At 46.1% G+C, this 15,879-nt stretch overlaps 1 protein-coding gene across 2 annotated transcripts in view; it reads left to right on the plus strand.

Moving 5' to 3' along the window:
- LOC144098332 (potassium voltage-gated channel protein Shaw-like) overlaps positions 1-7,701 on the plus strand; it is a 182,234-nt gene extending 174,533 nt beyond the window's left edge. For both annotated transcript variants that reach the window (XM_077630890.1, XM_077630891.1), the window contains one exon: positions 2,095-7,701. The gene's annotated coding sequence lies outside the window, so the exon portion shown is untranslated. The remainder of the gene's footprint in view (positions 1-2,094) is intronic.
- Positions 7,702-15,879: the final 8,178 nt, after the last annotated feature.

Consider the following 15,879-nt stretch of genomic DNA (forward strand, 5'->3'; position numbering starts at 1 on the left):
ACACTGGATCACGACGAATTTTTTTTTAACTACGAATTTTCGGTGGAAGCTGTATAGCTTTCCTTTGTAGCCATATGACGGCGCTTAGGTGGATGCCGATGAGTACTTTTCTCTCTTATTACAAAAGAGCCATCAAGTCCTGTCCGCCATTACGCAGCATTGACGCATTATTGTCCAGCGGCTCTTTGGAAAGATTTTTGTCGCATATGTTCCGGCGAGCAGCTCTCGCTTAAATTCACAGCTTGCTAGCGGCACTGTCATGGCTTCCTGTGCAGCATGTGCTTCCGCCGTGACCGCTTTCAACAGTCCTTCCATGGTTTTAAGCCGCTCGCGCTGTAGAAATACCGTCGCAATGTAGAGGCACCGTCGAACTGCGCATGCTGTTCCCCAAAGCTTACGTCAAAATGTTGCGCACTACACCACGAATGGGGTCCTCTTAACCGGACGAGAGAAGAGCTTCCGGAAACGACCTTGTCCTGTCGTTCACTGCAATAACTCTTCAAGGAACTTGAGTCGAGTCAGTGCAATTTCTATAAAGCTCACCCGTGCATCGTATCGTCTGACAGCTCAGACGGTGTGAACAAACTTCTTCCCTTCCCTGCATGAATACTGCAATCGTTATGCTTTGCTTTGTAACCGTGCTAATTCCACGTGAGTAGGCGAACCTTTGCAAGCTGGCCACGCCCGTGCCGCATTGCTGCAAAGACAGCTAAGCTTGCCCTTGCAAGGAAGCGATGAGTCGCACTATCGTAAATGCGAGCAAGGGAGATCTACAGTGTGCATTCTATTCCCGCATTCTCCTAATTTTTACTTACTCCGCTCAGTGTATGCTCCAAATGCATTGCACTAACACCCATTCCGCTTCGAGTTGCAAACCAATTCGTCCTCGTGCTTCCCACTACTAGTCGGCCTGATTAGATTACCTGATAGGACAACTAGCCAGGACAAGCGATGGTCCCAGATCCAAGCCACGGATCAGAACGAATTTTACTTTAACTACGACGTTTCTAAGGAAGCTGTATAGCTTTCTTTTGTAGCCGTATATGGCTACACTCATGTATGCGCTAATGAGGAATCATTCTCTTAATTTAAATCTACTCCACACTGGAGGATTCTCAACGATACATTGAACTACTTTACTCATTTCAATACTTTATCTGAGAGCACCGCTAATTTTGATGAGCTATTCTCTACGATGCCTCACTAAAGCCGTGCGCGAAGTTTGAGCTGCAGTGCAGGCAATCGGGGGCCGTGTTAAGAAAGGCGCTCGCGGTACGCTGAAACGATCCGTGGCTGTCCAGCGACCACGCGTATGCCAGTTATGAAAGCCGACGGTGAAGCAAGCAAGGCGACGAGCAATCACAGACATCTCTCATGTATACGTTCGAACAGCCTTGAAGACCCGGCCCCTTATTGCCTGGTGGCCGCTCCTACTGCGTGCAATCTACTTTCAAATGTATTGCGTCCTCACATTCAATCGATATCCACCACCCTTTGACGGACAACCTCGCTTCAGAGCTCCTAATTAATACTCTGAAAATGTTGGTTGAGAACTGGCGGTGGACCAATCCCGACTTATCGCTGGATCATTGGTGTCTCCCATACAAAAATGTCCTATGGCCGGCTATAGAATTTTGGCCGAAATAGCTATAGACCTTTCCTATTTCTGTCTATAGCTGTCTATACAGGCTCATATATTTTTCTATACAGAGCTTAAGACAATTGTATGATTCCAAAGCTATAGCTTTAGTGGCATAGATTTTTCAATAACTGGCAATAAGCACCTCTATGGGTGCTTATAGACGTTCATAAAAGGCCATAGACGGACATAGCTTTTTCCATAGACGCCCATATGACTTTTTTGTATGGGCTAGGACAAAGAATACGGCTCTTCCACCATGTTCCAGGGTTTTAACGAAACGGGGCTAGGTTATGAAGAAGCTCAATCTCGGGAATTTTAACTAATTTTGTTCCAATCAGTGCATTCAATAATTAAATCATCGTTACGGCACTGAGCGCTTTCGCCCTGTCTGTTCCGATCCTCACATTTATCTCTTTCTTTCTCTCGCCCCCCTACCCCTCCCCCATTCGCAGGTGCAAGTCGTGACGCTTTAGAAACATAAACTCGTTTATGCAAAGGTGCGGAAATAGGGTGGTGCGCTTGTGCTGGTGTGTACATAACGCGAGGACATCTGGGTGATGGCGGCGAAAGCGACTGTGCATACGCCACGCGGTGCCTCGGGAGCATGTCGCAGCACGGACAGCGAACAGAAAGACAAGGTTCGGGAGGGAAGACGCGCCACAACTTCAAGAGGACAGGAGGACCACCACATCGCAGTCTCGTCGTTTTATATTTTCTCTTTTTTTTGTGGCCACGATTACTCTTCCCGCTTTGTCTCGTTTCATCAGCGGATCGTGCTACGATGATGACATCGGCTCCAACTTGCACCGTTGGTTTTTCCCACGCACACGTTTTTTTTTTTTTACGACACTTAAAAGGCACCAACTACTAGGCGGGCAAGTTTACTTAGCTGTTGTTTAGACAGAGCGAACTTGTCTCACCGACTCTTAAACACGGACCTACACGTTAAGGCTTCGGGCGTTTCCAAACACTACGAAATAGCGTATCAGCATTAATGCATCGCCGAACAGCTCAGGAAGTTTGACAGCTTTCTCGGCATGTGCAAAACGACTGTCGCGGAAAGCCTATTAGGCGGCAGACAAAGGAAAGTAAATAATTGACGTTGTTCATAGAACGTGGACTAAGAAGCCTTGCACGGCCTTCTGAAAGCTGCAGCCAGACTTTCTCAAAACCACCCGCCACAAGTCACTGAAAGTGGAGTCAAGAAAACGCACATTCGCTTTAGAGAGCGAAGACACATGCGCCTAAGTGATCGGAGGTAAAATAGCGAGAGGTGAAAGAATATATGCTAATCTTCAAAGGCAAACCGAAGAGAGCATAACGCATCAGCACTATCAGAACGATTCTGGCAACACTTTCCCTAGGCGACAGTGGTTCTCAGCCTGTTTTGTTGAGCAGGCAAACAGAAAATTTCTCTGCAAATAGGTTGTGGTGAGATAACAGGCCCTCCGTATTTAGGCATAATTATTGCAATGGCAATTGTTGTGAATTCGCAATTACTGTTAATAACGGGATCCGTGTTAAGAAATCAGACAATGGAGCGCTGCTGTGAGGGCTAAACCTAAAATACTTAAGCCCGTTTTAAAGATAACTTCTACGAAAGTTATCAAACACACCTCAAGTTCTCAGTGGGCGTGATTAAGGATTGTGATACAAGATAGAGGCAAGGATTCTTATGAGGTATATCTCCTTAATACCCTCCTCAAACTGCACAAGATATTTTGAAACACAATCTCATTATATGTAAATAATCTCTCCGCTGGTTATGTAGCTTCAAGGCAATGGACCACTAAGTATTTTTCAGGAACGAAAAAAAAAAGGAGAAGACGCGAGAGAGACAAGGACGAGAGATGGTAGAATTTAGATCACGAAAGCATTTTTTTTTTCTTTTGAAAGAGAAACACATGCAAGTTACGAGTGTGAGAAGCGTATAACTGCACCTTCGGTTTCTATTTTGTTTTTCCACTGTCCCACGACAGCAATTACACCTCACCAACCGTCAGAAATGACAGCTTAACTGCTCGTCGCACTTAAAAGAAGTCAAACCAAGATATTTCGAAACGTTGCTCAATGCACCAGACCCACGCAGATTGTTTCGTTTATTTATATTCGTTACTTCTCTTTATATACATTTCTGTGTCTTATGATCGTCAAGCTGGTCATCTTTCTAGTCAGACCGCACGACACATGAACTTCGCTAGACCCTTCAATCATTCGGAGGCGTTGCACAGAACAACTGAACCACGAAAACCCGTGACGTAATTTCAGAAAAGCGCATTTCTTTTTTTACTTAACAAGTCGAGAAAATGCTGCCGAAAAGAATTACGCCCAGCATGGTGAATTTTCTCCTGAAATTTACGTGCCCAATCGTAAATCACCTTCCGAACTTCGCTACACAGTGTCTCTCCTCTGTAACCCAACCACTCGCCACCGTTCCTATGACAGCGACCTAACCGCAAAACATGAGTGGGCCGTATTTCAGGTTTTAGCGATAACCTTCGTAGAGAGTACTTGATCATGAGGTAAGCGTTATCTCTAATCTAACCACGTGGAGGAAGAAAAGTTGCCGTATACATTACTAAGCAGCGTCAAACATGTCAGACACGCATTTTGCAAAACTGATTACAGTTACATATCGCCAAAGAAAACCGAGGGCTGAGAAGTCTATCTTCACGCGCATTCTGTACAAAAAGGACGAAATTGTAGCAGTCAGAGTCTAAGTAATCCTCAGACTTCTCAGCAACAACAGACGCGTTAGGTGTCTGACTACAAAGAAATTTTACACGAGTACGCGACAGGTGCGTCCGTATCGCATATAATTCACATGATTTCACCACTTAACAACCTTAGCATGCAGAAGTTCAACTGTGGCACCAAAACGAACCGCCCGTTGTACGAAATGGGACAAGCGATCAAAGAACATCGAGGATTCGACGCCAGGGCTAGTCCGTTAAACACCGGATTAAACATTCGTACAAATAGGAAATCTAGTACTCCTAGCTTTCTTTCGTACGTGTACAGGTTGATGCATTATGAAAGGGAACATTTCATTATCATGGAGTAAACGATTCCTCCCAGTTACAAATAAGGAGCATAGTTTACTGCTGCTTTCCTGACTATCCCTTTCTGGTGTCGTATGATTTCTTTACCCTCTTTCCCAGTTCGATGGAAGAGTAAAGATAAGTTTAGTTCTTCACTACGAGCTAAATGTGTTCCCTTTTACAGTGTTATTGCTTGTAACTAGAATTTCGTCAAATGCAACAGTTGTTGCTAAGGTTGTTATTGTGAGCGATGAACTGCTTGGAGCAGGGACTATATATATTTCACAGTCACCCGGGAGGGACGAACCTTGCATTCTTTTGGCTTTGAATCGACGAATTTCATCAGCTTTTTCAGTCAGAGAAATAGTGCTGTGCCCGCTGAAAACGGCGCCAAGGACCAAAGTATTTCCGTTTTCTACGCACCCCTGTGACGGAGTTCATCAGCGTCGCCTCACCAATACACAAATTAAAAACTCACAAAAGCACCGAAAAACGCGATTTCGCTGACTTACCTTCGGGTGTTTTTACTTCTAGTAAAGCAAGAAACAAAAAACAAGACGGCAGCATTACACCGCAAACTCATGTGTCAACGATTGCACTTTCAAGCAAGTCGCTGCATTTACGTAAGGAGCAAAAGTTAGCATAAAACGTCGCGCGCGTTCGCTTGATCTGTGCTCCCCGCAGAAAACGTTGTGTATACAATGTCACAAGCTGCGCTTATACACACTCACACAAATAAAATGTCTACCGGTATACACGCAGACACACACATTAGTGGGTCCCAAGCGTCACTACGGTGCCTTTTTCTAAATTTAACTAATGGCCTCTTTCCCTCTCTCTGTCTAGAAGCTATAAATATCTTCACTCCACGTAGTCATCGTCTTTCCATGCGGTAGAAGCTTGTCAGCCTATAAGCAGATACTTCTTCGGTCACAAGCTAACGTAAAGACATTGAGATCAGCACAGCGCACTGGAAATATCAAACGAATGTTTTAAGTAATTGTGCTGGTGTATTAATACTTACACACCGATAGGTTAATAAGCAGAGTTTGAAAACACGGGGCAGATGCGCAAATTCGTCTGAAGCTGAACATTTTACTGAGCCAGAAAACAACCGACTGAGTTTTTTTCACACTCGCCGAAAAAATTGCATTCGTCTTTCTGCTGCCTTTCTTAACGTCGAGCAGACAATTTACAATTTGTCGTGCCCATCATATGCACGTTATTTTGAGGTAAAAGTAGACTTCAGCACAGATACCGAAGACGTGAGTTAACGTGGTTGATCACAGATCGATGTGTACGAGCCGCACCGCGCGCCAATTTAGGCCTCGCTGAACTTGATGTGCTTTACGCTGGCCACGTGAGAGAGGTTGTCAACGTTCTGACTTCGTTGGCGCAGTCAGCATCGTTCTGTTCATCGTGTAGTTTCTTCATCGACACACAACGCCCTGTTAAGCCCAATCACGACTCAAATAATAGTACTTCGCTTCATCGTTTTGGCTGCACACGACAGCAAGCATCAAGCTCCCTAACTTGCTGCATGAGCGGCGAAGAAGAATAAGAAGAAAAAAAGAACTGTGTGCAATGGACTGCATACGGAACTCCCGTGCTACAAGAAAAAAAAAACGACCAACGTGGTATCTAGCGTGCTATATGAGTACCTTGTTGTCAATATTATCCCGCAGAATTTTTCTTTGAGAGTATAATAACGGCTCAAAGCTGTAGTTGACTAGTGCGGTAATGGAGCAGAGGCGCCTGCGAGGAGTTACCATGTGAGGCGCGCGCATGGATATGTGCGGTTTTCTTTGAGCTCATGGCCAACAGTGTGTGTGTTGCTTAACACGTACCTTACGGTTCGTGCTACATTTGTTATGCGATGTATAAGTTCGCGGTTAGCCTTCCCCTTTTCCTTTTTTCTCTTCTTAAATACCATCAGTGAAAGTCATAATAATGTGTCTAAATTTTGGCCACTGAACACCACATTGTTCATTGGTGTTTTGCTATTTGTTTTGCTTTATTTCAAGCGGGTACCTGTTTGTCTCTAATGCCGCATACCCTTGAACTAAAAAAGCTCTTCCCCTCTTGACGGGTCCACAGAAAATAGTTAAAGCTTTAGTAAAGATTCGTTTCGTCGAAAGTGAACTGTTGAAGAGACGATTGTTTTGTTATACTAGTTACACGAGATGCAAGAGCTCAGTCCAAAAAAAAAAAAATATTTTCCGCGTATCCATTCTATCAACACATCCCACTTCATTATAGACATTTTACAGCAGTTCCAGCTTTAGATGAATCCCATTCACAGTTACCCGCTTCGTTATGCCGTGTATATCCGCAGATGTGGACGACTGGGCCAGTCGAAGTGTTTTTCTGGAACCTACAGCGCGAAAGCACGGCACAGTAGTCAGAAGGAGGTCAGTGTCAAATGGGACGCCGCCGCTATCCACATTAGTTCCGCTAATATCTGCCCCGCGTCACTGCGCTGTAGATTTTCTCGTCTAACACAAGCGAGACGCATTTCACAACGAGGGGAACAAAGCTTGCGCGACTGGGCGACGACAGAAGTGTGTAGCGCGCTCGCTTGCGTTTTTTTTTCTTGTTTGTTGTTGTTGTTTTCGCGCATTAGAGAGAGAGAGTGCGTGCAACGATGCTTGAGCCGCGAATGCGTGCGCCTGTCCCTCACGTCTACTCAGCTCAGCCAGGCCGCCGAAAGTATGGACTGCCAACTCAATGTTACACACACGGTTCGCCTCATCGCCAGGCCGAAGCAAGCACGTTTGTTCCTTCACCGCAGTCGCTGGAGCGGCGCACCCGTTCGTCACTTGGTTGTTTTCGTTTTTCTTTAATTGACCATACGTGTTGACTGCAACTATATAGATATATTATATATATAATGCTATTATACTTCCGCCGCGTGAGGGTGGTTGAAGGCTATCCATGTTGTCATTACTTTTTCTTAACATGTTGACTCGCCAGGAGGCTGACGTACGAGTGTCACTAATAAAGCGAAGGTTAACGTAATCCCCTGTGTCTGCGTGTCTCTCTGCCGTCCTGACGCCCGGTGCAGTTGCTGGCACACTTAAGCCGAGCATGTGGGACAGCCTTGTAGTAGACTTACGCAAAAAACAGAGAGTGTAGAATTGAGCACGTGCACTCGTTGGTCGATCGCCCAGGACACGTGCTCTATCTGCAGGAGAAGTGTGTTCCAGTTTAGTGCGTGGGCGATGTACACACTTTGTCAAAACTACGCAGTCCAAGAAGGACCTACCGCGTCAACAAGCATTCGTCTTGGTGACGAGGCAGCAACCCTCAGTGGAATAAAAGTCAATGTTATTAGTGTCTCCGATGTGTTTGAAAACCAGCAAATCTGCAACTGACAAAAAGCAACGACACAAAATAGTCTCATTTTAGAAAGGGTGCACCCGTTTCGATTTTGGAAAAAGTAGACACTAGACGACGGGTTCGATTAGGGATCGCCAGCCTCAACTCTCCAGTTGACGTTTCTTGGTTTCTTGCACGCCACGGCAGTCAATATTGTGAAGCGTATGTGCGCACATCGTCACATGTCCAGACTAAAAGCACTCCAACGCCAAATGATCAGTGCAGTTCGCACGTTCTCCCATTCACGACCCAATCAAATCCATTCATCGAGCAACGCTGTGGAGCATGCTAAATTCTTGTTGTTCCGTCATTAAATCCTTCCTGTCACAGCGCTATATTGAAAAAAAAAATAAAGCTTTATTTGAAAGCTAAATGAAGCCCATTGCTGAGCTAGTGTGAGCACGTTTCATGAAGTTTTTGTGTCTGTGGGCTTAATTTTTCCCGGTTCTGTTAAAGCCATGTGAAGAACGAGCAGAAACACACCAACGTTTAGCGAACAAACTTTCGGCCGTTTGAGCGAAACTACACCTCTGTCCGCAATTGATGTCGGTTTCCGAATTGCGCAAATTCTTGTGGACTTAATCGGCTCAGACTTGATTATCCATTCATGAAAGCGAAAAGTTCGCGAAGTTAGGAAGGAATTACAAATGAATGCCCAACTTGCGCCACTGCGTAAAAATGCGCGAAAGCGGATTGCTTAGCTACCAGGAAGCGCAGCTAATAACATGAAAAAAAGAGCGATCTCGATGTAAGGCCACGTCGTTCCTGAGTGCATCACTTCTGACGTGGCGGACCGTATGTCGTACGATGTTAAGTGCCAAGTGCAGGGCGGTTAGCACGCGGTAACGAGCTCGGGCTGTTGGAGAAACTTGAAAGAGGTGACGCAACCGTGTCATGTCCTTCGCAACAGTCAACGTCCTTGTCAGCTGCGCGTTTATGCCCTCTTCTTGTGTACTTACCTCGCACTTCGCGCCAGCGCATAATCTGATAAATGGCGCAGCACGTTAAACGGACTATGACCTAAAGTGATGGGAAAGTTGCAGGCACGCATTCATGTTAGTCCAATTAAGGAACGAAGGCGAGGTTGGGAAAAAAGCACCGCGAAAACACGTGCATATTTAACTGCCGTTGTCGATTGAATAACTCCCACGTTTTTACAGGTAAGAGCGGATAACTATTGAAAGAGAAAATTATTAGCGAGCAAGTGGAATGCGAGTGCAGAACATGAAATGCATTCTGAGATATCTCATCTAGCCATAAGCTTTTCAGAAGTTCTAGTTCGAGGTGGAGACTGTGAAAACAACTGTACTTTTACTAGACCCGCGATACGTATACTGTTTGTTGAGGTCGATAGTAGTGGTGCGGGGTTTTCTCATGATTATCATCATCAGCCTGACTACGCCCACTGCAAGGCAAAGGTCCCTGCCATGTCTCTCCAATTAACCCTGCCCTTTGCAAGCCGCGGCCACCATATGCCTGCAAACTTCTTGATCTCATCCGCCCACCTAACTTTCTGCCGCCCCCTGCTACGCTTACTTTCTCTTGGAATCCACTCCATTACCATTAAGGATCAGCGGTTATTTTGCCTTCGCAGTACATGCCCTGACCAAGCCCATTTCTTCCCCTTGATTTCGACTAGGATGTCATAAACCCGCGTTTGTTCCCTCACCCACTCTGCCCTCTTACGGCCTCTTAAAGTTGCGCCAGGCTATCATTTTCCTTTCCATAGCTCGCTGTGTTGTCCTTAACTTGAGCTGAACCCTTTTCGTTAGCCTCCAAGTTTCTGCCCCATAGGCGCGTACCTTCTCTCTGGCCGCACCTTCTGGCTAGTTTGTTATTCTTATGAGAGTGCAGCCAGTGTGTTACTACTTTTTTTACCCAATCTGAGGGATGTCCTTTTTACAGTTCACCGCGTGCAGAGCGTCAACTGCCCCACCCCATCTGCTTCCATGCAAATTAACCACGAAGCACTCGAAAAGCCTCATGCATTAAAGTTTCGCAACTAATATTTTCTATTTTCGTCTTTTATGCACAAACAGTATCGGACTAGCGTTATCAGTCACAAGTACAATATATTTTTACGTGTGCTCCCGCAGGGAAAACCAAGCTTCAAATTACAAAAAATACGGTTTTCCTTTCCTCGACTGCACTGACATCGCTCAGCACACGGTCGTTTTTCCATTTCGTCTCCGAAACGCGGCCGCCGCGATTGGGATTCGAGCACGGAACCTCCGGCGCAGCAGCCGAACGCCATAGCCACTAAACCACCACGGCGGACAAATTATCTAATCTCTCTCATATCCTATGTGCAGCTTTGGGACGTTTAATGCCACACACCCGTCAAAGAGTTAGCTGTAAGAGGAAAAATGCAGGAATTCAGTACCTCATTGAGGAACGTAGACCTTAGCTTTCAAGCAAGGAATGATAATCTCAAAGATATCATTGCAGAGGTCGCGATAGAAGTATGGAGGTATAGGATAGCTAGACATAATGTTGGTAAGCTCACTCAGGAGACGAAAAATTTGATTCAGAATCTGATGAAAGCCTCTAACCCCACAGACAGAATATAACTGCCACAGCTGTCAATCAAAGTTAATCAATAAACGTAAGGTAACTGACATAAGGGATTATTTTATGGGGAGAACCGAGCATGCTCTAGAGAGTTGAAGTAGCCTAAAAGCGGTCAAGACGAAACTAGGCGTAGACAGAAATCAAATGCACGCGCTAAGGGACAAGCAGGACTATTTCATTACCAATATGGATAAGACAGCTAAAGTAGCCGAGGAGTTTTACACAGAACTATCTACACAGAAGCCGAAGTATAATCAGGACGATAATGACGAAAGGGGCGCAGAGGAATTTGACACCTCGCTGGTAACGGTAGAGTAAGGAGAGAAAACATTACAACCAATGCAGAAGAGGAAAGCATCCAGTGAGTATCAGGCAGCTGCAGATCTGTTCTAAGACGGCGGGAATTAAGAATGTGTTAGAAAAACAGGCCACCCTGTATACGCAATACCTTATGACCTCGAACGTACCGGAATATTGGAGGAACGCTAACGTCCATAAAAAAGGGGGCGTCAATTCTTTTTTGTTTACAGCTTACTGTTCGCTGCCTAAAAGGTATTTACTAAGGTAATCCCTTATAGAATTAGGGTAACCTTACACTCCGACCAACCGAACGATCGAGCTGCTTTTCTTAAAGGCTACTCGACACTAGACCACATTCACACTATCAATCACGATGGAGAGAAAAGCGCAGAACAGAAAACCGGGTGTTTCAGCGAATTTAAAAAAATTTTTAATAATGCTTTTGGAGAAAAAAAAAAAACCTCAAAGGAGCAAACTCTCAACTGCGGTGGACGCCAGTTATTGTAAAAAAAGTGCTAATTATCTAGCCAATTAACTAAAATTTACTAATTGACCTTTTAATTTGCGGAGTTTGATGGTTTTTGGAGTACCTAGTTTGTAGTTCAATAGAGTACACTGCTGGGCGTCTGCCTGGGTCTTATTCGCTGGTTCCACCACTGCGCCTAGTTTGTAGCCACGGTGAAGATGCCGTATCACGGTATCTCCCCCGCCCCTCCCCGTAAGCGGAAACCCAAGCGCATTAGGAGCAATGGAAGTCTAGTGCAAACGCACCGTACGCTGGTGACGTGTTACAGTGACTGCGGCGGCCAATTCGAAGTGTGTGTGCTATTTTCCCTGGCTGGAAGCCTTGACGCTCAGCTTAGACCGCGGTCAGCGTTATCATTCGCTTCTTGAGTCCGCGCAAGAGAAAGTCCAGTCATCCCAAACTACGTGGCCGTCGATTTGAGAGCTCTGATAGCCGCTGTCGTTGCAATTTTCCTGAGCAGTTACTCCCAGGAGACTTTTTTTCTTTCGCACCATGCTAGCTTCGTTAAATAAATAAAGCCACACTTCTGTGCGGATTTCTTCTTCGTTACCAGGTTTCTTGACATGCATTGTGTAATTTATGTCGTTTTTATTTCCGTGGTACCAGCTTTACAGCTATAATAAGCAAGAATGACTCTGTAGCTGAAAATTTTTTTTGGCATTGTAGCACGACGCTGCTTCTATACCAGCTTCCCCAGTCCTGCTGCCGCGTGGGGGAACAGATGCGTCTCATTTGTTGTAAGAAGTGGTAGCCCATAATTACGAAACCTTGATCTCAGATGTTTAGCAGTACTGAGTCATACAACAAACATGAGCAAAATTTGCATATTTCAATGTTCGAATTGGTTGCAGCCCCATTCGGGCACTCCACGAAAAAGTACCATTTAGGACGGCAACGCACAATTTTTTTACGTGATGAGCTCGAACTGCTTTCCGTCCATTGCGATGCACACAAGAGGGCGGTATTTCATGGCTCGGTGGCTTGAGCCACCGCCCGATTTAAAGGGTTCAGCCGTATCCATCCATCCATCCATCCATCGCAGCATATAAAAGCATCTGTCTGAGAATAATTTCAAGTGGTATTCTCACACGTTGCTTCGGGTCATTGAAGTTGGCTGGTTCCGCCTTAAAACCTGATTTTTAACATATAGTTTCCCCAGAGAAATAAATCGAATGGTGATAAATCGGGTTGCCTAGAAGGCCACACTGTGGTTCCACCACGCCCAATCCATTGGTTAGTAAAGAACTCGCCCATGAACTGCCGAGCCGATGAAGAAAAATGCGGCGGGGCTCCGTCACGGTGCCCTTAGAACGCAGACCGTATCCTTCTTTCCAGTCAGGTTGCCGTTGATGAAATAAGAACCAATAATACGGCCGTTATGAATGCCGCACCAAACATTCGCTGAACATCTCACCTGTTGCCTCACGTAGCCATGGTGTGTTCTGGTCACATCAGTAGTAGGCGCTGTGCAAACTGACATTCGAGTCCCTGCGAAATAGGAGCTCGTCAGTCCAAAGCATTCTGTGCAGAAATTCCGGGCCTTCGTCGCAATGAATGAGGCACAAGTTGCAAAAATTGATCCGTTTCTGAAAGTCATTTGGTCAGAGCTGCTGGTGAAGACGCACGTGATACGGGTGGTAGCTGAGTCTTGAAAGTGACCTCCAAACTGAAGCCGGGCTCGCTGGATTTGCGCTGGCAATGTCCTTGACGCTTTATTCGGGCCTGACGGAGAAGTACGCCAGGACATCGATGCCAAAATCATCGGTTGCTCTGGCTGGTCGCTTCCTTTTCTCAATATGTACTGACCCAGTGGTCCTAAACCGATTAAACATCAATATAAATGTGGGACGAGTCGGCATATGACGGTCAGGATGTTGGGCAACATGCAGACTGGAATTCAGCTTCGCGCTCACCTGCGGGCTCGCATAAGCGGTCACAATGTCCACTTTCTCGGCAACGGAGAATTGGAGTTGCATTGGAGCGGCCATCCTCACAATATTCACGCTGCGACATTTAGGCCTTGGCCCTTACATGGGCGACGTGACACTCCCGCACAATTAAGTAGTTTCGGACATCGACATTGCAATGACCCTGTTGCACGCGCACCACCAAAACAAGCACCTCAAAGGCAAACGTCGGCGCTTTTTTGTAAAGCAAGGCGCTGCAAACAGCAAGAACTGCCCAATAGCATGCTGCCACTGCCGCGCAAACTTTCCTTGCTCCGCGAACGAAACTGTTCTGTCTGATGCACTTTTCAACACTCAACGATTTTACACGAACAGGAGTTAAACCTGGCTAAATGAACGGATGATGACGCCTCCCATCTATTCCGTCTGATAGCCACAAAAAAATTGGCGGAGGCAAAAAAAGAAAGAAAGAAGGGGGGGGGTAACGTAGTTAGATCGAGCGTGACTTGAGAAAGCACTTGAGGCAACACCGCCTCTGAGGCAACCGCATGCAAGATCTTATCTTCAGCTGCTACCGGGAGTGGGTCGTGTAGGTTCGGCGTGCTGACAGAGCAGCTGCACAATGTCTCCGCCGCTGGCGCTTGGTCAAAGGTTTAGGCTTCGCGCATACGTTGGGTTTTGCAGCTTTGCTAGTGAAGCAGCGTTTTCGCGCCAGAAAGCTGCAGACAGCGGCTATCAGGGCTCCCAGAATCGACGGCCGCATAGTTGGTCATGACTGTCCTTTTTCTTGCGCCGACGAGTGACGAAGCAAAAGATAACGCCGCTCGCAGTCGGGGAAATTAACACGGACGTTTCCAATTGGGCGACGCACTCTTTGCAACACGCCATCAGTCGATGTTGCTTTTGCACTAGATTTCCGGCGCTCCCCATGCGCTCAGTTTCTCGGTTTTTATAAACAAGACACGAGTTTTTTCTTGCGCTGCAGGGCTTTAGAGAACGACTTTATCTTCGTCTTAAAAACTGATAAGTCATCGTTTTCGCCGTGGCTACAAGCTCGCCATTGACAATAACCACCAAACATTGTTAATTAGAAAGTTACTTCTTAAATTTTAGTTAATCATAGTTAGCCGATTAGCACGTTTTTCGCCTTTACTTACGTCCGCCGCAGCGCAGAGGCTTTATATTTTTCTCGAAAAGTCCATTTTTAAGAACTTTTTAAAGAGTTCGCTGAAAGAGGCGGTATTTCACCTTCATAGATTACCGGTAAGCATTTGACTCAATCGAAACCTCAATAGTCATGCAGGCATTACTGAACCAGGGCGTAGAAGAAGCATATGTAGAGGTACTGAAAAATATCTGTAGCGGCTCCATAGCCACCATAGTCCTTCACAAAGAAAGTAATAGAATCCCCAATATGGAAGGGTGTCAGGCAGGGAGACGCGATCTTTCCAGTACTATTCACCGCCTGTTTGCAGGAGGCATTCGGAGATCATTATTGAGAATAGCTGGGGATAAGAGTTAATGGTGAATACCTCGGCAGTCTGCGATTCGCTGATCTGATTGCCTTCCTAAGTAATACGGGGGATGGATTGCAAAGCATGATCAATTACATAGAACGGCAAAGCAGAAAGGTGGGTCTAAAAACTAGTAGCCAGAAAGCTAAAGTAATGTCCCATAGTCCCGTAAGGGAACAGCATTTTATGGAAGGTAGCGAAGCGTTCGTATTGGTAAGGGAATACATCCACTTAGGGAAGGTAGTCACCTCACCGCAGATCCAGACCACAAGAGTGAAATGACTAGCGGAATAAGAATGCGGTGGAGTGCATTTGCAAGGTACTCTCAGAACATGAATGACAGTTTGCATCCCGAAAAATATATTACAGCTGTATCTTAGCAGGGCTTACCTACGGGGAAGAAATGTCAGGGAACAAACGCGAATTTATGATATCCTAGTAGAAATTAAGAAGAAGAAACTGGCAGGGCATATAATGAGAAGACAAGATAACGGACTAGATTTCAAGGAAAGGCAAGCGTAGCGGGGCGATGTAGAAAGTGAGCGGGTGAGATTAGGAAGCGCAGGCATGGTTGGATGGATGGAAATAACTTTTATCAGACGAAAAGAAATCTTCCAGGGTGGTTTCCTACTGGTCCAGGAGTCCACGGGCTTGTGCTTCACATAAAGCTCGATCCACAAGCCATTTCTGGCCGGCGGGCCGAGCGGTCCGTAAAGCAGCATCCCAGGAAGAATGAGTGCGATTGGGGATGGAGGGGGGGGGGGGGGGGGGGTACTGCCTGGGGGGAATTACATTCCCAGAGGTAGTGGATAAGTGTGGATTTGGGCACGCCACAGGTGTAGCAATGAAGGGGGAAGCTGGTGTGGAAGCATGAGAGACGGTAAGGTGAAATAAAGCAGCCCGTTTGTAATTGTCGTGGATAATGTGGCCACAACTGGCAGAGGAATGGGCTACTTGGAGAGAGATGGGAGAGGCACTTGCCCTGCAGTGGGTGCAGTTA

The sequence above is a fragment of the Amblyomma americanum genome, chromosome 7 (genome assembly GCF_052857255.1).
Source record: "Amblyomma americanum isolate KBUSLIRL-KWMA chromosome 7, ASM5285725v1, whole genome shotgun sequence".
NCBI lineage: Eukaryota > Metazoa > Arthropoda > Arachnida > Ixodida > Ixodidae > Amblyomma > Amblyomma americanum.